Source organism: Xiphias gladius, chromosome 21 (assembly GCF_016859285.1).
Source record: "Xiphias gladius isolate SHS-SW01 ecotype Sanya breed wild chromosome 21, ASM1685928v1, whole genome shotgun sequence".
Classification (NCBI taxonomy): domain Eukaryota; kingdom Metazoa; phylum Chordata; class Actinopteri; order Istiophoriformes; family Xiphiidae; genus Xiphias; species Xiphias gladius.
The window spans coordinates 29,354,545-29,379,081 of record NC_053420.1 but is presented as its reverse complement, the minus strand read 5'-3'; the positions used below and the strand labels follow the sequence as shown (position 1 = coordinate 29,379,081).

At 39.4% G+C, this 24,537-nt stretch overlaps 1 protein-coding gene across 3 annotated transcripts in view; it reads left to right on the top strand.

The window, feature by feature from the left end:
- iqsec1b (IQ motif and Sec7 domain ArfGEF 1b) overlaps positions 1-24,537 on the top strand; it is a 207,579-nt gene that overhangs the window by 73,172 nt on the left and 109,870 nt on the right. The window lies entirely within an intron of this gene.

Here is a 24,537-nt window from a genome sequence, read left to right as displayed (position 1 = left end):
CTGAAGATTGTAGGTGGCCTCCTCATCCTCCGAATCCACTCAGATATAAAATGAACACCCCAACCCATCACAACCACAGAAGTGAAGTAGAAGCACAGTAGGGGAACCAACTACTTTCTGGAATAGAGCAGGCAGAACAGGCCCCCGTGGTGTCACATCTCTTCCTTCTAATCCCTCTATCATTCAGCATTACTTCACAAGCAGTAAAATAATTGAAGGATATCTTAGAAAATGAGTGACAAGTTTTGCTGCACTGCAACAACTTTGTGAATTATTGCAAGCAGTGTGTTTGCATAAAGCATCTTGCGGCACATGCAGTACAGCACAATAATGCCCTGCCTGGCTGTACATGCAGTCCTCCTCTCTCTGGATGCTTTTCTTTGGAGTTCGTTACAGTTGCTCAGCCAAGCCTTGAGAGCTCCTCAGCAAATTAGGAGAGATGGGGAGAGATGAAAACCCTGAGAGCATTGAGTAGTGGGACATAGGCTTCAAAAGCTTCGTGGCAATTTCAAAGGGTTTTTATTCTTGACACCTTGCTCACTATATCTATCGAGTATCCAGAGCTGAGCTTGAGAGTGATTTTAAAGGCAGGTTCGTGGGGGAAAGAAGAGATACAAAAACCTCACCCTATAGGTTTTTACATGTGGAGAAAGATGATAGTGAAAGTCTTAATTGAGTTGTGCTTGCTCACCAGATGAAGATGGAGATGAATAGAGTACAAAGAAGTGCTAAACATTTGGGATTACAGTGAGGTCTTGAGCTGTCCCACTCATTTAGGAAGTATTTGCCAAAGAACATGAAAAACAAGTGCAGATCAATTACAATTGCCCAGGGAGTTTTGTTCTGAATGACATTTGGGTCATTGAGGAGGTAGGTGTGTAGATTGGATAATGAATGCAATTATGTTAAATCCCTGAGAGGCACTGAGGAAGTGACACATTGGTGCAGGTAAAATCACACTTGGAAGCAGTGTGCTGCTGTACAATGATGCAGTTTTAGAGACAGATTATTGGGTTTTTTATTTTTGAGATGTAGATTAAGATTAAAGGTGTCAGCAGGTGTCTTGGATGTGTAGACACACTGATCCTGCTCATTACTAAACATTATTACATTTCTTATTTCACTTTTATTAATTTGCTTGATGATTGAAAGTGTGAGATCACACAGAGCACTGCTTTCATTATATCGTAGCATTTCAGTAGAAAATATATTAAATCTGCATTATCTGTTTTTTTTGGCCATTTAGGGACAGCCTGAAAAGCTGTAAACCAAACCATGTTACAGTGTTATTATAGTTCTGAAAGTGCTATGCAAAGAAAACTGGACTTGCTTGAAGTTCTTGAACACGTTTCGCATCTCATCCGAAAGGCTTCTTCAGTTCTAACTGACTAGTGGGGAGTTCCAGGTAAATATCCTCTGATTAGATCAGCAACAAAAGTGAATCAATGAGGTCACATGAGTCGTTAACCCTCCCGATCATTATGTGAGTCATTAGGATTATCCGAAAAACTCGGGAAGATCTTCCACAAACATAACATCCTTGTGAATTTCAAGCCCAGTAACACTCTGAGACAAAAACTTGTCCACCCTAAGGACAAAATACCCAGGCACGAGAAGAACAATGTAGTTTACGCAGTCCAATGCAGCGAGGAATGCACAGACCTGTTAAATTGGGGAAACTAAACAACCGCTACATAAGCGCATGGAACAACACAGGAGAGCCAGTTCCTCAGGTCAGGACTTGGCAGTCCACCTGCATCTTAAGGACAAAGGACACTCTTTTCAGGACAGTGATGTACACATTTTGGCCAGAGAAGACCGATGGTTTGAAAGAGGAGTGAAAGAAGCCATTTTTGTCAATCTGGAACTAAACAGAGGAGGTGGTCTGAGACACCACCTGTCAGCCACCTACAATGCAGTTCTAAATTCACTCCCAAGACAGCTGAACACCCATCCACACCAGGACTCATGTGACCACTCACTTGATGGCAGGGTGGGTCAACGATTCACTTGTCACCCTAACGACCCTCAACGTGTTAGCACCCATCCACACCCTGACCCATGTGATCATAACGACTCCCATGATGACCGGGAGGGTTAACAACTCATGTGACCTCAATGACTAATTTTTGTTAATGATCTCACCAGAGGATATTTACCTGGAACTCTGCACTAGTCAGTTAGAACTGAAGAAGCCTTTTGGATGAGAGGCAAAATGTCTTCAAGAACTTCAAGCAAGTCCAGTTGCCTTTGCATAGCACTTAAAGAATACCATGACCTGGATCACTGAGAATCTTCACAGAAATGTTTTTATAGCGAGTCTACTAGCAAACAGTTACCCGCTTACACACCCAGCTGACACAGAGCAACATTAGCTTTCATTTGGAGTAATGTCTTTGGCCACTTAATGAGTGTAATTCAATATTCATCATTTTTTTCGTACTGTCTCCATATGAAATGTGTTCATTTGTTTGAATCTTTGAAGATGTATATGTGTTTGGTTCTTTGAGTGTAAAGTGTCTTGAATGGTTAGGTCTGTTCTTTGCTGTTTGTGGATGTGCTGTTTAGACTCACTTATTTACACATGTGCGCCTTCTTGGTAATATTTGCGAAAGTAATCCCTCAGATGAACCAGGCTCTTTCTCAGCATATTGCCAGGCTTGAAAAACACAGTCATTTTCACGGTAATTCCAGCCACATATGGGAAGGCCACATGTTCATATTTCAGTGTGGTCTGCTTTTCTTTTTGATCTAGTTTTCTTTGTTAGATCTTTTTGGTTTTTAAGAAAAGCTCAGTGAGGGTAACTAGAGGGTTTCAAAGCCTTTCAACATATAATGTTAGTGTGGTTGTCCTCAGCCGTTGTACATGTCGCTATGGTCTCTGCCCAGTGGTGTGAGGTCCAGATTGCTTCCAGTTTGTGCTCCGTTGGATGGTTTGGATGGTGTGAATCATAGGTTGTGATCTGTGTAACTGGCTTTTCTGTAAACCACAATATCAAGTTCATCTCCTTCTTTTCTACTGACTGCACTCCCTCTCCCTATTTCCCACTCTGGGGTTCCATTCATGTACACCAGGAGAAACATGACAGTGACGCACAGTGGTGAACTCCTCGTCCTGTCATGTTTCTCCTTGTACTTGAACTATTTGGCCTTCAAGCACAGATCCAATAAAGAGCACACCTGGTTAAGTTTCATTCTTTTCTGCTCTGAACTTCCAGTTTGAATCATTGAAATTTGCAGACAAAGTCCCCAAAATTTTGTACATACGTGATGTAGAGTGTTGCTAAGCAGAGTTGCAAAGATTGTGTCTTTGCGACTCTGCAAAGTTGCAAAGACTTTGCAACTTTGCAAAGTCTTTGCAACATCTACAGTTAAAACACTGTAGATGTTGTAACTGTAGATGTTACAACATCTACAGTTACAACATCTACAACCGTAGATGTTATACAGTTTTTAACCATATTCTTTGTGGACTTTCTGTAGGTTGTACAGAAACTAGGTAGATTCTCTGAAATAGAGGTGATGGTATACTTTAGATGGTTGTTTATTGCATCTATAGTGTGTCTAATGGGTGTTCTGTTACTCCTTATGTTGCCCTGCTGGCTTTCGAAGGGTTTCATAAATATTAAAGCTGGGGAATTCTTGAACCGAACAAAGTAATGTCATGTCTGACAACATCAGGTATGTTTATACCCGTTCCAAACATCCACACAAAAATTGACAGAAATAGTTGTGTGATGAATGAAAAAAGAGAGTTTGAGAGAGAAGTTCCAAGTTCAAATCCTTCACCATTTTATACATACCACCCTACTGTGTGAAGAGGCCATACTTGTTGAATTAATTAGCACTACACTCCTATAACACTGTCGAACTCACAATGGCCAGAAAAAAAAGATCAGTTTTCAGCACCAATTGACACGGACTCAAGCGACATCACTTGAGTTTCACTCTCATCACCATCCTTTCAGAAAGCTACAAATATTGTCAAAGTGTAAACAAGTTCATAGACTCAATCCAATTGACCCAAAGGTAATTAATCCAATCCAAAATGCTGCCGTCAAAAAAACTAAAAAAAAAAAAAATTTTTTTGTGGTTTAAAAAAAAAAAAAATTTATAAACAATTGAAAGTGCTATAGGACTTTTCAATAAAATAATTATAAATATATATTCACCTCCATCAGCAAAAAAAAAAAAAAAAAAAAAGGCAGTAGAAGGGCGAGAGATCACTATTTTCTTTCTTTTGATCTTTTTTTTAACATAGGCTTTTGATTTTAAAAAATTTTTTCCCCACTGATTATGCCCACTGATTCAAAAAAAAAAAAAACCTACAAAAAAAAAAAAAACCCAACTGAAATTAGTCCATATATTATATATATTATATTATTATATATAGGTCACAGACACCTGGTTAACAAGACCACATGATGAAAGAACCCCTGAACCCCGTGAAACCCTTTACTTTTTGTTAGTTTGTTTATGTCCGACAGGTTCGTTCGCCACGCGGTCTAACTGGGTGTGGTAACTAGGTGTATCTGACTGTGGCCTCCGTGTCTGTAGCTGTAAGTGTGTGTGTGTGTTCAAAGTGTTCTTGTGTTTCCCGTGTTCTGATTGCTCTTTGCTCTTGAAATGTGTTTACTTATGTTTAATGACCTGCATGTTTAATGACCTGTGGTGTTCTCTGTGGTGTTCTCCCACCAACTGTGGTGTTGCCCCTTCTTTTTTTAGGTAGGTAGGATTAGGTGATTTTGAAGGTGTTGAAAATGATGGATTGGTTCTGTTCTGAAATTGCTTAAGTCTTTCTGCAAAAAAAGGTTCTGAAAGTTTGTGAATGTGTGTTTAGGGGGTTATTGTTTGCTTGTTTTGTTTGTTTTTGTTGCTTGTGTTTTTTGTGGCATGACTTTTTGCATTTTTTTTTTGACCCCTTTTTTTTTTCGTGTTTCTTTCCATGTCTGTATAGTATTGGGTTTATAGGATTGTTGTTGATCATGTTTGAGATATTTTTATTATATTATAGAGATTTTTAGTTTTTATTTAGTTTTTATGACAGATTTTTTCTTTTTTTGTAGACTATTTTGTCATTAGAAAAAAATACAAAAAATGGAAAAGTTTGTGTCATGAGTTGTTTTTTATTATAAAATTTAAATCACATTTTCTTTTCTTTTTTTCTTTCATCTTTTTTCTATATTTTTTTTTATTGTTTTTCAAGAGTCTTTCCTCCAAGTTTTAAGTTGCTTAATGACTGTCTGTGCTGCCTTATGATGTTTAATAATATTAATTATTTGTTGCTATTTTTTGGTTGTTTTTTTTGTCTCATGTTGGTTCAGCTGGTTTACTCAACCCACTCTAAGCTGCCTCTAAATGGCTGCTTCTTGGGAAATGACAAATGGTGTTGTGTGTGTGTGTGTGTGTGTGTGTGTGTGTGTGTGTGTGCGTGGTGTGGTGTGTGTGTGTGCGCGCATGCATGTGTGTGCATGCGTGTGTGTGTGCCCAGCATGCATGTTGTGTTGACTGTGCCTTCATTTCATCTAGGCACACTTTGATGTTGACTGGCTCACTGATGTATCCATCCCCTCCCAAATCGTAGCCCGGCATCATTAAACTTGTCAGGGGCTTATGTTTCGATTCTGTACTTTCTCTATCTCTGTTGCATCAACAGTTGTTATCCACGTACGTATAAAACTTTTCATTTCAAATTATATTGAAGTTGTTCCCAATAACGTGTGATCCACGATTTAGTTGTCTTTGCACCCACAGTGTCTGATTATGAAGCCACTGTCTCCTTTCTGTCTCGGAAACAGCTTTTGTTTTGTATTTAATTAAAATCATGTTCAATTTTCTGCACAAGGCTGGAGCTGAAAAAAAAAAGTTGCAGATCTTTCCTAGCATGTGTGCGATTGTTTGGGAATTTGACACAGCATTTGGCGCATTCAGTTGGACGGGATTTATAAATAACCACAATGCCTTGTCATTGGAGCTGAGGGAATATTTATAGATTTCCACGAATACTCTGCCCCAGTTATATTCATTTGAACACAAGCGGGCAGAAACACATTCTCTTTCACCCGAGTGGGTGACCTGTACTGAACACATCTTTAGCACCGTTAAACGCTATTTAACTAATGTGTGTTTTGTTTTATCAGTGTTATTTTGTTGTTACTTTATACAGTACTCATGGGATTTGTGTTATATCACTGTTAAATACTGAACAGAGGTAGTCTACTTATTTTACATGTCAAAGCTAGTCAAAGCTGTGGCTCTGGAGGTGCTTTCCACAGTCTGAGCAAATTTGTGACATCACCCAGCTACATCTACGTGTTTTTGGAGTCTGTAATTCTTTTTCAACACCCGTGGTTCTGACAGTGTCGAGGAGTTTACAAGACCATAAATGTTTATGCAAAATCTGCATTAGAGATATGGTTTTTGAGATGCGTGGCCGTTTACCTGGCAAGAAAGGTCTAAAGAACAGTGCTGGGCACTAAACCATTATTTAGTTAGGTGATAAAGTAATGAGATTACAGTTTTCTGTTACTAGTAGTTGAAGGGATTATCATTTTTAAATTCTGTAGATGCATTACAGTTACTAATCCCAGTAACATTCTCTTACTTAGAACTTTTGAGGGTGGTCTCGTTCACTGTTTTACCCAGGGTTTGATAGAAGCTTGATATCAGTCTGGTCTCTTTGTGTTCAGTTGACAGACTGGTCTGGGACATGTTAGCTTGACACAGGGGCTCCAGGTGTGGAGGAGACAGTTAGCCTCTACCAAAAGAGGAGAATGTTGTGTCTTCTTAGCTGGCTTGCTAACATTAGTCACCGTACGCCCATATTCAGAATGGCCTGGATTTGTTCAGAGTTGGAGGTTGTTTGAAACCCATGGCTCCGATGTGAGTTGAGGACTTCTGAGTTGATGGAGAGTAAATACCCCAAAATATGCTGGCTGTTTTTTAAACATTTCAACTTAAAAACGTTGTTTGAGCGTTTACTGAAAGTAATGTAATTAATAACGTAACTGATTACGTTTGCTGTTGAGTAATCGGTAATGTAATCACTTGTTCAATGAGTAATATACAATAAGTAAATCATTACAGTTTTGAGGAACTTGGACCAACTCTGATAAAGAAAGATACCACTGAGTTGCTTTGTGGGAACTGTAGAATCCAGTGTTTTTGAGCTAACTTAGCGGCTACAAGTCAGGATATCTCAGCGTCTACTGCTTCAGCTTTGACCAGTCTTTTTAAAATCCCTTTTGTAAGTTCCCCAACTTCATGCTAGTGAAATACGTAATTGCTTGAGAGCTCTTATTAATTCTGTGTAATTTGCTAGTTGCATGAGAGACAGTAATTCCCAAAGAATACTGCAGCTTAGTAGGAATCGAACTCCTCAGCAGAACAGCTTTTGCCACCATATTCTCTAAGGCTGCTTCGTTAAAAAGCATGAAAATGAGGTTTTGTGTAACCCCAAACAAGTCTGATGTTTTTCAATCTATATATTTTCCTTTGTCCACTAATGAAAGGATTCTTCTCTCTCTGCCAGGGAGAAAATAAGTGTGTGATGGATCCTAGCATTCAGATCTCTTCTTGCCAAACACTTTAAAGTGAGGTGAACCTGCTGTCAAGACCTCTTTGCACACTCAGCTGAGCCCTGATCAAGATCACCCACTGGACTGAAGCAGTGTCTAACACTTTCACAACAAGACATTTTATTATTCATTTTTATTATTCAGTATATTTCAGTATTTTTTTTGTATTGCTATAATTCTTGCTTCTTTTCAAACAGAATAATACATAAAGACTGTAGTTGGATAATAGATAATTTATCTGTAGCAGCTGTATCATTATCTCCCCACATCCTCACTATAATAGAAAAACAGACTGCTTTGTTTGTGTTCTTAAAGTTAGTAAAGCAAGAAAAACTAACAAGCATCCTTGATTTCTACCAATGGCTTTGTTTGTATTATCTCATCTATTGCCCCTTCTCTGTTAATTTCCTCCCTGTCTCCCAAAACTCTAGTCTTTTGCCTGTATCAGAGCTAGTTGATGTATGACATACAGGGACCCAACAGACTAGTGCTCCTTCCCCTGGGCCAAAGCCGCCAATGATGGGAAGCAGACAGGGAAGAAGCACTAATTCATCACTGTTAAAGGCTGCGTAATAGAGCTGCGCCAGTGTTCGGGCTATCACAGGCCTGCCGCCTCCAAAAGGCAGTTAATTAACTTTCCATCGGCTGTGAGAGGATGCTTGAGTATGTGTGTGCTCGGCTGACAGCCCTGGATGCAGCCTGCGGAGCATGGATATGTGAGGTCCAACCCTCAGCCCTGCCGGAAGGCTGAGCTCACTGGCAGGAACCACGCTGGGAGATTCTGGAGGACATATTGCCACTCTGTCAGTTTAGAGCTGTATCCACACAGATAAATGCCCAGATTATTTGCATAATGGTTTTTTCGGCTTCCCTCGGTGCATACCTTTGGGGCTTTTAGTTTTGCTGAGAATAAAAGTGTTGTGTTTCTCTTTGTCACACAACCAAACTCCACAAGACTTTACATCAGATTTCAGCACTCACCAGCACCATTCAAGCTGTTATTTTTTTGCACCTCAGTATCTTCAGCTGTGAACACCAACAGATTGGCTCTGTTTGTTTTTGTGCAAAATAATTTAATTCTTCTGTCAAGTCTTGTCTTTATTTTAAAATCAGAAATATGATACAGTAAATTCCCAAATAGCAGCCAGGGCCCTGTATTTTTACCCCACTGACAGAGAACCAGGCCTTTATTTGAAACCTTCTTATATCATTGACAAGCCTTTATTCTTAATTTTCCTTGTTTTTCCCGAATTTAATTAAATTTCTTATTTTAGTGGAATTCCTATCCAGTCCTGTTGGTTATTAATGCAAACTCCACACTTTCTTCATGTTTACCTTTTGCCTGGATTAATATCAGGGGAATGCACATTTCTATTCCAACAATTCTATGAACATTGAGCATTGTTAAGACACTATCATTGAAAGTTATCATTTTCTTGACAGATGTTTGACATTGACCTTTAAGTGGCTTCAAAGGACAAAACCACTTTGTTTCCTGATGGGCTTTTGTGAAACATTTGCTGCCTATCAAATTCGTGGAGAAGACTGAGTTGAAACCATTTATAATGCATTGTTGTGGGCAGGTCTTGCAACCTTATAAAGCAGTGTATGGACTAAAAACAGACTTGCAAGGCCGTTTCAGTCCTCATTGCTTGCTGTGCAGATGATGTATGTTGGCATATGCTTTATAAATAATCTCTCCTATGTTTATGAAGTTTTTTAAGTTTATCGATTTTTTTTTAAAAATCGCATACGTCACAATATTGTCATGCAGTCTCAGTATGGAATCCAGTTACTGAATGCACTCAGCACTGCTCTTTTGTCATGTTTTACATTCACCATGGCTGATTAGTCCAATTTACTGTACAGTATAGCACCACTACAATTCCCAGTTGAAGCATTGTTCCATATTTCAAATATTTACACTTTAAAATGAACAGCACTTTTGTTGATAGCCATCACTCTAACAAGCACTCTCAGAGGAGATGAAAGTGAGCGGGGAGATTAGGTGTGAGTGTGTTTTACCTCCCCTGAAATGAACCTTGTGTCTGTACTGTATGGAATCAGTATTTTTCACGTCATCATCACGATCATCTTTTTTCAGCCAAGCCCACCAAGCAGCAGCTCCCAACTCCTCCGGCCTCCTCCACCCTCTTTCCCTCTCTGTGATGTGCAGAAGCTAATCGATTGTGAATTTGGCTGTGCTGGATAGGTCTTCTGCACTCCTCTTGGGAGATCTCAGCATTGAAATAGTATCTTCGGGCCGGGGTTTGGCACCACGGATAAATATGAGGGTGTTTTCAGAGTGAACTGCACTCCTGGCAAGCAGCAGCATCAGCGACATTGATCCCCCCCTGCATTCTCTTCATTAGCCCCAACCAGATGACATGAAACTGCTCCACATCAAAAGAGCCATACGAAATCAAACCCCACAATGTGTTGCTTACTAGACTTTTAACAAATGCCCAGCTGGTGTTACTGACGCAATATGTTCACCACCCTCGTTGAATTAGTTGCTGCCCAGTCACTTTTGATCACATTAAAATGACCAGCTAAAAATTGTTTTTGTTTTTCCCATTTAATACTGCAGTTTGCATGCCTTGAGTACAATTATTACCTCCAAAGCTGACCATGAAAGTAATAACTAAAGTGGCACACAGTAAAGCGCATACCTCCACCAGGGCTAAATATTGAAGGAAAATGTTGGAAAATGCCCTATCTCGTATGGTGAAGGAAAGTGACTAAAAAAAAATCCTTGATCCGCCCCTTTAACCGCATCCCAGCCAAAATTTAATGGGTTTTTCCCTTGCCCCAATCCTTCCACCAAGTTTGGTACAAATCAATTCAGTACAGTTTGCCTAATCTTGCTGACAAATAAACCACACAAACAACATAAATAAACAGACGTGGGGGAAAACATAACCCACTTAGCAGAGGTAACTACCTGATGATTATTTGGTGGTGGTGTTCACTTGCTTGTGATTTTTTTTTTCTGTTGTCTGTTCTCTGTTTTTTTTTTACATGGGTGTAACAGAAAAAGCTATTTTCTTCTTGCCTTCTGAAACATCAATACATTCTTACTTCCTTTTGTAACTGGATAAGCCTTTTTCTATAGTCTCTGTTTAACAGGCTGACCTGGAGTCATAGTTCATGACTGAAAAACTAAGTTTTTAAAATGTTATTTTTTCCCTTACAATGCTGGTATAGGCAAAAAGATACCATCCAAACATATGTTCATGTTATAAGCGATATTCTTTTATTTATACATAGGTTTTTCTTGGCAATGGCTATTCTTGAAGGTGGGTTTAGAGAGCTACACTCTGTATCATTCCAAGGTCTGCAGCTTTTCGTTTCTCTGGCTGTCTGGAAGCAGTTTGTAATTTGAGATTAGGGGCCATCTGGGAGGGTAGAGGGTGAAATGTAATCCCAGTGTATTCACTTAGTCAGTTTCAGCACAGCTTTTGGAACAGAACAACATATTGGATTTACCTGCAGGCATGGTATTTTATTTTCTCTGATGCTTTGGGAAAGCCAGACATTGTGCATGAGATTCACATGGTGGATGGTGGCATTCGCTGTTGCTGAATGTGGTTAGCATTGACAACAGAGTTCCCTCATCCTTCTGTAAAAGTAGCATGTAAAATCTGTAACCTCCGGCAGTGTTAATGAGCTGATGGTCAGCTTAATATACAGATGCAATTTTCTTTTCTTCACTCTGGCCAAACCTATACCGAATCTCAGAACAAATGTTTTTGTGGTAAATGGTAAATGGACAGCATTTATATAGTGCTTTTCCAGTCTTATCGAGCACTCAAAGCACTTTACACTACATGCCACATTCACCCATTCGTACATACCCATCATACATCCAATTCACCCGCTAACAGATAGCACAGCCACCAGGGGTAATTTGAGGTTCTGTATCTTACCCTAGGATACTTCGATGAGTGGACTGGAGGAGCCGGGGATCAAACCACTGATTACTGGATAACCCAGTCTACCTCCTGAGCCACAGCCAACCCTGATTAGAAGCTCTGTTTTCCTTTATAGCAGTCATTAGCTGCATCCTTGCCGGCGCTTCCCATGAGATGGATTGACTGAAGATCAAATGATCCTAAACTATGTCAGGTTGCAAGCTCTGAAATAATGAATGTGAATGAGGGTCTTACTATATTTAGAATAAAACTAATCATGCATCAAACTATACCTGTTCTAAAAATAAGAACAATGAATCTAGGAAGTTATTAATTGTTACCACAGTGGCACATCTGTGTAACTGTCAACAGATGCAAGCATAACAGGTTGAATTCAAGACGTTCGTTAAGGTACAACGTTGCACTTCAACATCAACAAATCATTACTATGTTAATTATTGTAATCAAACAAGACTATCGCCAAGAACACAGCTTTTGTGCCACTGGGATGGAATTTTATTCGCTGGATAGGTTTTTTTTATAATTTAGCAGGCAATTATCAGCTTCTTTTTCACATGCATAGTTTCAGCTTCACAGTATTTTATCTGCTAATCGTTAATCCGGTTACATAACTTTATTATTGGCCAGTGGGGAACCTAGTTAGGTTGCCCATGCACAGTGTAAAAATTACAAAAGAGACACAAGACAGACAGGTCACAGCAGACAGCATATGAAAGACATACTAGAACTACATTACTAACACAAACACACAAATAAACACATGTTCCAACAGGACATTGGTCACACACACATAACAATAAATAAAAGGCTACCAACAGTGATGCTCTCGAAAACGGGATCAGTAAAACTAGTAATGACTATGAATTGAAGAATTAACAAGACCAAGAGTCGACAGCCAATCTAGCTGCTCTGTGAAGCTTTACCTAGGCGCAGCATTTAACACTAATGTCTGCATGCTAACATGCTCACAATGTCAATGCTAGCACGCTGATGCTAAGCAGGCTCATATTTACTAGGTAGCACTAAACGCAAAGCACAGCCAAGGCTGCTGTGAATGCTGATAACATTGATCAAAAGATGAATGTGTGTTGTCAGATTTTGTACCAATCCATCTGACAGATGTTAAGATTCACAAAATACATGAAAATGTTGACCTGCTGGTGGTGCTAGATGAACTGCCAGCATATCTCCAAAGTCATTAGGATTCATCCACTGGGCACAAAGAAAATCTGTAACAAATTACATGGCTATCCTTCAAATAGTTGACAAGATAGTTCATTTAAAGCCAAAGATGTCAACTTCATGGTGGTCTTAAAGTAAAAGTCAGGCGATTACCAAGGATTCATCCCCTGAGGACCATGAATGTTCGTACTGGATTTCATGGCAATCCATCAGCAATCCAACAGACTGAAATTGCCATCCCCAGTGCCGTGCCACTAGTATGGCTGAAAATTAACAAATGTAACAGCAAAACAAAGATAATAAAGCCCTTTAAAAGTATGTCAAAAATAGAACATGTGCTCCTTGAACCTATGTAAACCCAACATACAACAGCATAAAAAAAGGCCCTGGTCACAAAACTTCAAAAAACTGGAAACACAACCTGGACTGTGCCTTTGTAAACACAGCATTAACATTTTCTGACTAGTTCAATTTCATATCAGTATGTAAGAGAAAACAATTTCAATCTGCTGATTTTTGATGAGAATTGGTGATGCTGCCACTGTCATTTTGTGAAGGTCAATGACTAGCTCCTTCTTCCTACTAAAATCAAGTTCACACCAGGCAAATCTGTCTGCCTCGTCTCTGTAGGTCTCCTCCTTGCCATTTAATATACCCCTCCATGGACAGAATTATCAGAAAATGTTTGAGGATTACCTGATGTCTGGTTATCCTATGATCAGCTGTATAATGGGTGAATAAAAAGGGTCAAAACACATTTTCCTGGGGAGCTCCTGGCTTAGAAGAATGCATGGCCATTATCCAAACAATTGTGGAGGTATGGAAGCGCATCACCAGATGATTAGACTTTCCTGCATTAAATTCTCAGTGGAAAACAAAATAAACATCCAGGACTGTAATGTCTCTAATCAAGTAGCATTATCCTCTCTGTGACATGAAATAGGGTGCTTTGTGCTTGAAGAATTTGAAGAAAGATGGTGTTCTACACGTATCCATTCCAGAAAACAAAAAGGTGGCCTAATTCAGGATGTGTATATCTGACACTCATGAAGATAGGAGGGAATCCAATATTTAATGATTTCTGAAAGTATGGAAGTGCTCCTTTAGAATTATACTTTTCCACATGTTCTTTGCAAGGCTTTGAGGACTTGACTGTCACTGAAGATGGCCCAACTGCACAGCAACAAGCTATTGATTGCCTTAATGGTGTTTTCAAGTTATTTCTGTGTGTGTGTGTGTGTGTGTGTGTGTGTGTGTGTGTGTGTGTGTGTGTGTGTGTGTGTGTGTGTGTGTGTGTGTGTGTGTGTGTGTGTGTGTGTGTGTGTGTGTGTGTGTGTCTGTGTGGCAACAGACATAGGAATAATATCTGTTTTGAGATAATCAATGTGATCACAAAGACCACAGGGCATTTCAGTCTGCACCAAGCATACACATTATTTGATTGAGAAAGTTTCTGGGTATTATTCGTGTATAATCATGAGCCTGGGCACCACGGAGGCACTGAGCTGTGAAAGAACTACAGCTTGATTCTCACAGAAAAAGCACTTATTATTATATTTAGCCTATAAATTTGTTGCTATTGCTATTAGCATGGCCTTTATTTTGTCATTAAGATAGCAACAATATCATGGAGAAATGCTTCAGGACACTGCTGAATATGGTGGAATTAGCTTTGCCCGGGTTTGAAATAGTGTCTGAGTACCTGAGTAAGAGATTGGCAATTTCCCCATACATTAATCATTGCTTTCAGCCTGAGGCAAACTAGAGCTGTGTTTATTACAGACTGTGAGTTCAACTGCAGCCTTTCACCACAGACGCAGTAGCAACAGTGGGTTTAATCATTATATTTTCAGTGATGTAGTATTATGTAGGAAAAAAGTATTCTACAAAGAAATATACCACGGTTATAAATCTGATGGAAAAATTTCATTATTAGTTGCATTAACCATGCAAATTTGACCACAACCCATTCTGTACAGATGCCAGTTGTAAACCAAATAGCAACAACGTACCAGCTACACAGACGTTTTCAGCATTTTGCCTTTATTTGGTAGTGAGTGAGATACAGATGGGACAGGGGAGAGAGACCTGCCACAAGGGTCCTTGGCTGGAATCAAACCGGGGATGTTGCAAGTTACATGGTTTGCATCTTAACCATCAGGCTTGGGACACTCCAGGAGCTCCAGTTGTCTGTAATTTTACATCTAACCCCTCTCCTAGGTTTCTTGTCACTGTAGGTTGGGATACACTGAACCCTTTTCAAATTGCACAGGGATCTGTGCCCAGATCAAATTTTAATCAATTTTCTTTACTTTATATACAATTGCAGCAACTCTAAAATTGAATTTGTCTTCAACCTGAGCACACAGACCCTAACAGGGCTTCCACTCCAAGAGCAAGTGTCCAACATTGCACCGAGCAAGGCCATCCAGTGGAGAGAGATGCTGTGTGAGCCATAGCAGTAGACGCTGTTCTGATTTACCACCAGGTTTTGTGGCCAGACTCCAACTATAACTGTTGAGAAGACTGGATGAAAACTTAATTTTATGCATCTCTGCACCTCCAGAGTTGCATAGCACTATTCTTTGATCCTACCAGTAAAATATCTCAAGCATGGCAGAAAAATACCAGAGAGGATACCAGGTTAGAGTGCAAAAAGTATTGTTATTGTTTACACTCTGGTGTAGTTCCTAGTACCCCAGTTATCTGTTTTGTATGATTACGTGTTATGCTTCATTCCACATTACCTGAATTTGATTGTGCCTGCAGCTGCTGATAGTTTTTTTAATTAACTGATTAATGATAAGTCTTTAAAATGTCAGAAAGTAGTGAAAATGCATATCACATTATCCCCAAACCCAGTAAATCACCATGAGCAAATATGCAAGATTTTCCCATGATTTACTTGATTAATATAATAAGAATATTATGAGTATTGGCAATCAGCTATTCTATACAAACACATATACTGTGTAAAGAAAATGTAGACTTTATAAATATCAATGGAAAACTTAAGTGTCAAGAGTGAAATATGCAACGTATAATTAAGTGAGTTATCATGTATTCTTATAGAAAAGCCGGCTTTCAAATAATGTTGCACTCACCACTCACAACTCACAACTCAACACTCCCGGATGTTTTTGCACATTAAAATTATACTATAAAAGGAAGGCTGCACAACTTTGATGTGAAGTGTTAAGTTTCATTCATGGTAGCTTTACATCGTTCGGCCAAAGCGTAACTCCTGATGTGACTCTTGCTGTACTGATGTAATTAGTGCTGTGGAAATGGACATTATACTGAATTTATGAGGGCAACAGGTAAACATGGAGGAAGTCTTGGGTTTGCATTAATTGGGTAGCAGGGAAAATTAGACATAGAAGCCTGTCTGTAATATACGCTTGTCCCAAATAAAGTCCTGGTTCTCTCTACTGAGGTAAATAAAGGCCACAGGTACTGTTAATACTTTACATCCTTAAAATGATGTAACTTTCTAAGTAATATACATTCAGTTGCCAGTTTACTAAGCCTGCCTAGATAAAACTAATGCAGTCTCATATAACAATCCTGCAGTAAATCCTATACTTCATGAATGTTATAATGTTTTGGTGAAACTGTTGATTCAACATCTTTTGGAGGATGCAGTTTTTGTGATACTGTTCAATTTTTCTGTGTTATATAGGTGTTTCTATTATTAAGTCTTCCTCCATTGATATAAATAGAGTGGATAAAATAACAGAAACACCTCTAGTATAACACACTTACCTAAGCTGTAGTGTGGTTTTTGTAGTATATTTTCAAAGTTGCACCTGCTGCCACCTCAGGTACCTGAGGTGGCTGCAGGTGTTGTTGCAGACTAGTATTTTCTTTTTTATAGTATTTTCTAGTATTTTTGCAAACAAAAGCTTGATTGGTGCCTTCGGAGCAGCCAAAGGAAACAGCAGTCATGAAGGTGGATCAATGTGGATATGCTGATTAGTTAATTCAGGGTCAATGGTATTACTGATGATGCTCTGCTGTCCGCCCTTTGTCAGGTCAGCCTCCATCTATTAAAGCACTTACAGGTTATGCTCGGCTGACAGCAGCAGTATACAGGAACTGTACTGAAGCCATATGACAGAATGCTCCTCTCTGTTCCACTTGTATTTTGTCGACATAGAGCTTGATCATATCTGCGTTGGTGCTGTTGTCTGCTTTCTGTTGAAAGTAATTAGTGATAGATTGTTTATCAGAGGGAGGGAAGGGTGTTCCTGAAACAGCTTGACTCCTAACCCCCCCAAACACACACATCCCTCCTGCTGATGGAAAACGCCAGAGTTCAGTTGGAGCTTCCCCCTAATGACAAGGGCATGTGTTGCAGTGTGAAGGGCTGTTATTTTCTGACACAGGAGCAATTTAACACATCGGGGCACATTGTGAATTAAAGTAAAGAAAAACCAATTCTTTTTCTCCCTCCGACCAAGATTCTGAATATGAAATCTGACATTAGACCCAACTGCTGACAAACTGACCTTTTCCGCAAGGCCGAACCACTTTATCCACCTCTTTCTTCGGGTGTAATATTCGAGTGTTGGAACAGTTAGATTTTTTACAAAGCCTGAGACCCTCTGTATTCCTTTCTATCTGTCTTTCTGGCTTTCACTTCCATTTCAGCTCCCTGGATCCTTCAGTCCCTTATGTTACATCCTGCATAAAAAAAACTGAGGTGAGAAAGAACTATTTGGCATTTGCTCACCAGTTGTAATTACCACCTCATGGCAGCCTTCGTCGCTCTCTCTCGTACAAGGTACAACCTCACACCAGATGATGAAAGAAGTCATTTCCTTGCAAATTCAAACCTAGAGTCCTTTCTGCTTCATTAAAATGAAAGCGATTACCATGAGCAGGGATTTACCCGTGATGTTGTACAATAGCAAATCTATTTCTCTACATGTTATGTAACTTTCTGGACCTAGAGGAATGCCACTTGTCCTCTCTCTTTTGCTTATTCGCCATATGTGGTTACATTCCATTACAGCCACTCAACTTGATGGCTGGATTTTACCCACACTCCCTCATAAGGCAAGAACTCTCTCTCTAAAGGACAGTCCTGTGCTCCTCCACCCTCAGGTGAGCCAGCAGGTGAAGGAACAGTGTGTCTGCCTTTGACCATTTGCATTAGTGGATGATAGGGGATGAGAGACAGCTGGCTAGTGACTGGGGGGTAGCGAGCCCATCCCTCCATACTGGTCATGTGGAGCCTCATTCCTAATTGTCCCTAAGGACAGAGGACACCACAACCTGGCACCCAAGAGTTCCATTCCTACAAACTGAAAAAAACATGAACAATCTTAGCTAAGAATAACCATTAAAAATCTTGCTTAGTGTGAATTACAAGATTCTTTATGCAGCTACTAAACCCTGCTTATTAAAACGACACTTTGTTCCCCATCAAAAGAAACGTGGATGCTTCAGAGTGAGAAGAGAACAAACAAGTGTGCTTTATGTTTTGGCTACAGGGCTAATATATTTGTAATTGGTGTTAAGCAGCTGCCTGGGCATTACATATTGCTATGCCTAGTTGCAGCAGTATGTGTTCCACCTGCCTCCCATTCACAGGACGCATTTTAAGGCAGCAAACCCTACATGGTGTCTCGACATCAGATCTCTGGGAGAGCGTGTTGATCTCACAAAAATGTGCTTTACTGTGCCTTCGGGGAGGAGAGAAGGGGCTGAGCCGAGCTGTAATTGATAGATTGATGGTTCATCCCTCTGGTGCCTCAGAGAATACAACATAGCCTTATCCCCCAAACACTCACCCACACACATACAGTACATACAGTAAGCATATACAGCCATATAAACACACACAGCAAAATGCTGAGATTGTTTGATCAGGTTTGACTTCAGTAATGTGCCTTGAAACAGATTCACAGTGTTCCACATTATATAGTATATTTCATTTAGGGTTTCCTTTTAATCAGTGGGATTGTGTGAGCCAGTGCGTATTGATTCCTGCCTCTGCCACAACTCTGGAGGTTAGTTCATGCCAAAGGGGGTAATGGCCTAGCATGGCATCAGTCACATTATCTGGTACAGTTGTAATCAGCTAATCACTGACCGCCAATATGCTGCATCACATGTCTGCTCACTGTCCACAGGCCTCTCACTAGTCATGCTTTCCTTCCAGGAATTTGCATGTCATGGCTAATTAAGCAGGGCTTTATTGTTGGTTTCACAGATTAGGAGATGAATTAAGAAAAATGAGGTAAGCCATGGTCACACCGGAAAAATGGAACAGCAAAGTCCTCTCAAAATAGGTGGCGCTTGAATCTTGGTAAGGAAATGTCTCCTCACAGGGCTAGTTGGTGGACTAGTGTAGCTGGTGACCTAGTCGCTAACACGGTAGCCAGCTGAGAACATGCTAGTGCACTAGCTAGTCACTAACTGGACGCAGTACGCAATAGACGTACTTCTACCATTGACTCCTGCCTGCAAACCAGTCCTCTTTGGTTGAACACCCTATACTCTAGCAGAATAAGTGATTGACACAAAACAGCTAATAAGTTACGATAGTGTCTCCATTTTGTACTCTTCAGCTCTCTATTCCCTCAAAGATCAGCACTGTCAAGACAGTTTGTTTACCCCTTTATTATGTGTGGTTGTAACCTCTCCTTGTGCGTTACTGTGATGATTGAAGCAACACGCGTGCAGGTTCAGTGGTATTGCTGTCTCCTGAATGGGGGAAGAGGTTATAAAAAATTATCAATGAAATTATTTGCCTGTGTTGATGCTGCTGTAAATGATGATATCCAATGTGTTGACCCTTGACCCCTATGAAATTGAAAGGTCAGTGACAGGGTTTGACTGAAGTAGAGGTGAAAAAAAGACATTTTGAGTTAAGGTTTGTCATTTGCTCTTTATGTATTTATTGGTTAAAATGCTGTTATAAGCCCACATTTGCTTCCAGTTGGACTTTTGTTGTTGAATGAACTATGATATTTGACAATTGATCAATTTGAATAGATCCATTTTGTTGCTGAGTTTTGGAGGCAAACCTTGTATTGTTTTTTACACTTGTATAATGCATTAAAACTCTGGGCGGCAAATGTTCACATCAAATGCTTTCAAAATGACCCTGTTCATCCTAAAAGTCAAAAAATCTATAATTGAACTTAATAACAGATATTCAAAGGTAGATAAATGGAAGTAGTACAAAACACAAATTTTAACTCTGAACTAAAAGGGGTGAACACTTTCTTTAGCCTTCTCCTGCTTCTTATTTGGTTGTTGGGTGCACACTGCCGTCTAGCAGAGTACATAATTGTAGGCATCAAGCAAATTCCTGCAAACTCAGACAACTTTTTAAATATGCATGTGTATCAGACATGTGGCCAATTTTCCTGTGTTTGTGAGAAGCAGATTATTTGAAGATGTGTGGATGCCATCAAATAGCAGTAATACTCCTGTGAACATGCTGCTGAACAGCCAGGTCTAGGGTCAAGATAATATATTATTCCTAATCAAACTCTGTCTCTCTAAACGTTGCCATATGAACATTTTTACTTCCCTTCCAGCCAGAGGCAGACTTTCACAGTTGTTGTGCTGGAGCAGGGCAAATATAACTGCAGTATACAATTTGCAATAGACAGCTCTTAGTCTCCTCATTCTCAATGTGTAGTGTTTGCTTATGTGAGGAGGCTAGCATGAGGCTGCGGGGCCACAGCAAGGCCACAGTGAAAAGATTTTGGGTAATGGATGTTTCTTGTGCTTTCTGCCTGTAAGTGATTTGCATTTTGTCCCTCAAACTTTTCACCCATTTCCTCTATGTGTCAAACATATTCATTTATCTCCAGCCTCAATACAACTGATAATCTTTCTGTGTGCTGATGTGATAAACAGGGTTCTATTGATTCAAATGAAAAATGGTGCCAATTCATATCTTACTGATATGGCCCAGCAAAGCATAGAATTAGATTCTGGAGATGCATGATTTTAAAATGAATTTTATTATTTGATAATTTCCTCCATTTGGGGATTTACCAAAACCCAAATGATTTTTGCACAAGCTGGTATAAGACAGAGTTTAATTTTTTTCTGTTGTGAGCAAAATCCACGGAAGCCTGACAATTTATAGTATAGTATAGACCTAAATTGGGATGATACATGTTCCCTGACAACCAGTTGTAAAATACATTGTTTCTTGCAGCGAAACATGTTCTCTCCAAGAAGCTCCGAGGCTGCGTTTACATGGTTATTTTTTGAAGGAAAAAGTAGAGTGTCCGCACACTGGATTATACAGTAGCTCCCAAAAAGTGTGATCCTTAGAGTGATAAAATTAACTAAGGTACTTTTTGTATATATTTAGTGAAGTTACTATGGCATGTTTTGATATTTTTTTTCTTTCACGCACTGATAATGTATTTTATCTTGATTATGTATTAAATCCTATCATCAATTGTACCTTGATCTTTCTCATGTTGGCCCGTGGCCTGATGAAGACCTGGTACAGTTGAAACATTGGCTTATTCAGTCTAATAAACCTTTTTTTTTTTTGGTAGGTGTAATCCAGTGTTCGGTCACTCTACTTTTCCCTTCATGGAATCTGTTGTCCTGCGCCTGACCGAAATAGAGGATTGGATGTGCATAAACTATCTCTGATCTTCATTTTTTTCTTGCAGACACTTCTACACATTAACTATGTACAGGCTTTTCTTGTGATGTTAAACCTAGGCATTTTTAAATGGTCAGACACCCTGCAAAGGCAACAAAGCTTCCAAATTAAACAACAAAAATAGTTGTTTGTCATTGTTTGTCATTATCATTGCCTTTTTTTCAATTCTGCCTTAAAATAATATTCACATTCCTATTTATACATTGAACGACATTTCTGTTGCTTTTCTGTTTTCCCTGTTCATATTGGCTACAAAAGTACTGTTCCTCTCTCAAAGCAATTTCAATGTACACTACCGGTTAAAAGTTTTAGAAGAACCTCTTTTTTTCCATGTTTTATTGAAATTTCAGCAGTTCAAGTTCAGTGAATAACCTTAAATGGTACAAATATAAGCAGTTAACTGGCCAAGGTGAAAAAGAAAAAAAAAGTTTTAAATCATGTAAATTTCATAGAAAACAGTCCTTTTTCAGGGATTAAGATAATGGTTAATTTACAGTTTACTTGTAACGAATGGGTGACAAAATCCACAGTTCCATGTCATGGGCAAGATTGCATTCCAGAGTTCAGATGAAGCAAATATGAGGACTCAGCAGGCTGAGTTAAACAAATCAAGTGTTTGTCTTTGTCCTGATAGTTGTGTGCTGGGACAACATCTGCAGCAAAGCTACATGCAACTATCAAGATGTGTGCCTGTGCCACAGCTCAGCAAGTAAGCACCGTCCAAGGAAACAAAAAGGGAGAAGTTTGTTCTAAATAACTATGGAAAATACCAACTTGATTTGGCTAACTCAAACTGCTATAACCTTTGTTTAAGCTGAACAATAGAATACATTTTTGCCCAGAATGAGGACTGCGGTATTTGTCCCCTATTTCTTACATTGCAGTCATTCTACATAAGTATTGCTTCACAGACATTATGCAGTGACCAACAACACTTTCAACGTTCATTTGGCACATGAGTATTGTATTAAGATAAGGTATGGATGAGAAACTTGACAAAATCTGCACCTATTGTTTAACCTAAGTCACAAAAACTACTTGGTCGAGGTTAGGGAATGTTGTTAGGTGTGGCTAACGGAACACAATGTTGACTACTGATAGGAAGCAGGTATGAACAGCCATCCTCCATGTCACAGTCACACACTTTTTTGACCCAAGAATCCACCAGACCTCCTTCTTAAATCTGCACTTCCCACCATTTTTATATTAAGAATGGATCAATTGTGTAATGGAAAAGGTGTCGCTCATAGTGATGAACCCACGGGGAATGATCAGCCAACTCTGCACTTCAGAGTCAGGTAATTACTTTCAGGGCTCTGTGTAATGTTTTAGCATCTTTTAGCTAATTGTTTTGGTTTTATGGCCCACAAATGTCCTGTTCTAGTACAGTGTCAGCAGATATTTCCCTCAGATGTTGGTTGAAACCAACTCTCTTTTAAAAGGTTGTGCCGTGTTATAACAATGTTACACTCTCCACGTTTTTTTCTGAGAGATAAATGTCCTAATTCACACAGCAGTTAGAGTCCTTGCAGAGGTCATTTTCAGTTGTTAAAGAAACAACTGACACTGCTGCTGTTCTGGTGGGGACCACTTTGCATAGTATAGGTCACTGTTGCACACTCTATCCTTGGTACTGTATTGCTTGAAAACGATGGCTCCATCCTCTTCATGCTGATGGCGTATCTGTTTTTTTCTGAGTAGTTCCCATACTGTTATACAGTGTTTGTATGTTTGCCTTGGTTTAAATCATTCATGGATTCATGGAATGCAGTGTAGGTGACTATGCTGTAAACTGAGCAAGACCAATACCAAGATTTTCTCCTTTGTATGTACTTTTTTGCCGTGAACAAATGTTCATTTCTGTAAAAATAACCCACATTTCAGTGATGCAGTCTGCCCGTGAACAGTTGTGGTATTCACACCCTGCCTAACAAGCACAGGATATTTAACAACAGCAACATGAACATTCTTTGACCGGGCTTTATGTTGATGTGTCTGTTGAAATGTCATCCTTGGTTACTCTGTGGGCAGTGCATTTGCATCACATAGACTGCATGGGTGTGTAAATACACACCACATCCAAGCTGTATAATGAACAATAACACAATCTGATCTGATTTTTTCTTATCTTATGATAATTACATGTAAATGTAGCCTTAGTTTATGCTATAACATGATAAAGGAACATCTTCCCTGTGATCCAAATTCATGCAAAGACTGCATTGAATTCCTCAGCCACTAGTGCTGAGGGTGATTCAAAAACCCCCTCACCACCCTTTTGGGACATTTGATCAGTTGTAGCCATGGTTACAGCAGTTTGAGAGCTCAAGGATGGAGACGGAAAATAAAGTCAAGTAAAAACAGTGAAATAATGATGAAGGTCCTTCAATAAAGCAGCAGGAATTAAAAGAGAAATAAACTATATGGTTGAGCCATATTGAAAACTGCAAGGGAAACTGTACTTTTCAAGTCAATTATTTATTTATTAAGTAAAGAATACATTCCCACATGCAGCTAGAGGTCAGCTAAGACCAGGCAGGCTGGCAGAGCCTGAGGAGCCGTAGCTGCTCTTTAATTTCAAGTCTGTCATCCACACTGAAGAAATGGATGCTCATCTCCAGTTCACATATTTCTCTAGACCCAGATAAGATTCACATTAAGTCTTATGTCACGCCTGTAGCTGTAGTTCTTTTTGGCTTGTTCCTCTTTCTATATACATACTTTACTTCCCTTTTTCTTTAATCTCTGATATCATCCATACGTTACCTCATTTATGTAACTGCACCTTAGGTGTAGATTTAAGTAGGAAATGTAGGGACGTGTCCTTGCCAATGTTAGGGAATTGTCCCTACCAAAATTTTTTTCTCCTATTATCTTGTTAGTTTAATTACATGAGGGTTAGCAAGTAATGTCTATGCAGAGATGCCAGGTTTGTGTGTTTTCTCTCAGAAGTGGGCGATGTTAATGACGAGTGATATGAGGGATGCCTGACCTGAAGAACTGGCAACTGTAAAGCATCCTACACATTTCTAGCTGTCTCACAGGCGGCAGTGTCCGTTAGATGAATGAATGGAATTCGAATCAATTTGTATTTCTAGTTTATATGATCCAAACTTGACAAAATGGAAACTGCAACAACTGACTTTTTTGGCTGCTTGGGGATAGTGGGAACAATATTTGAACACAGCAT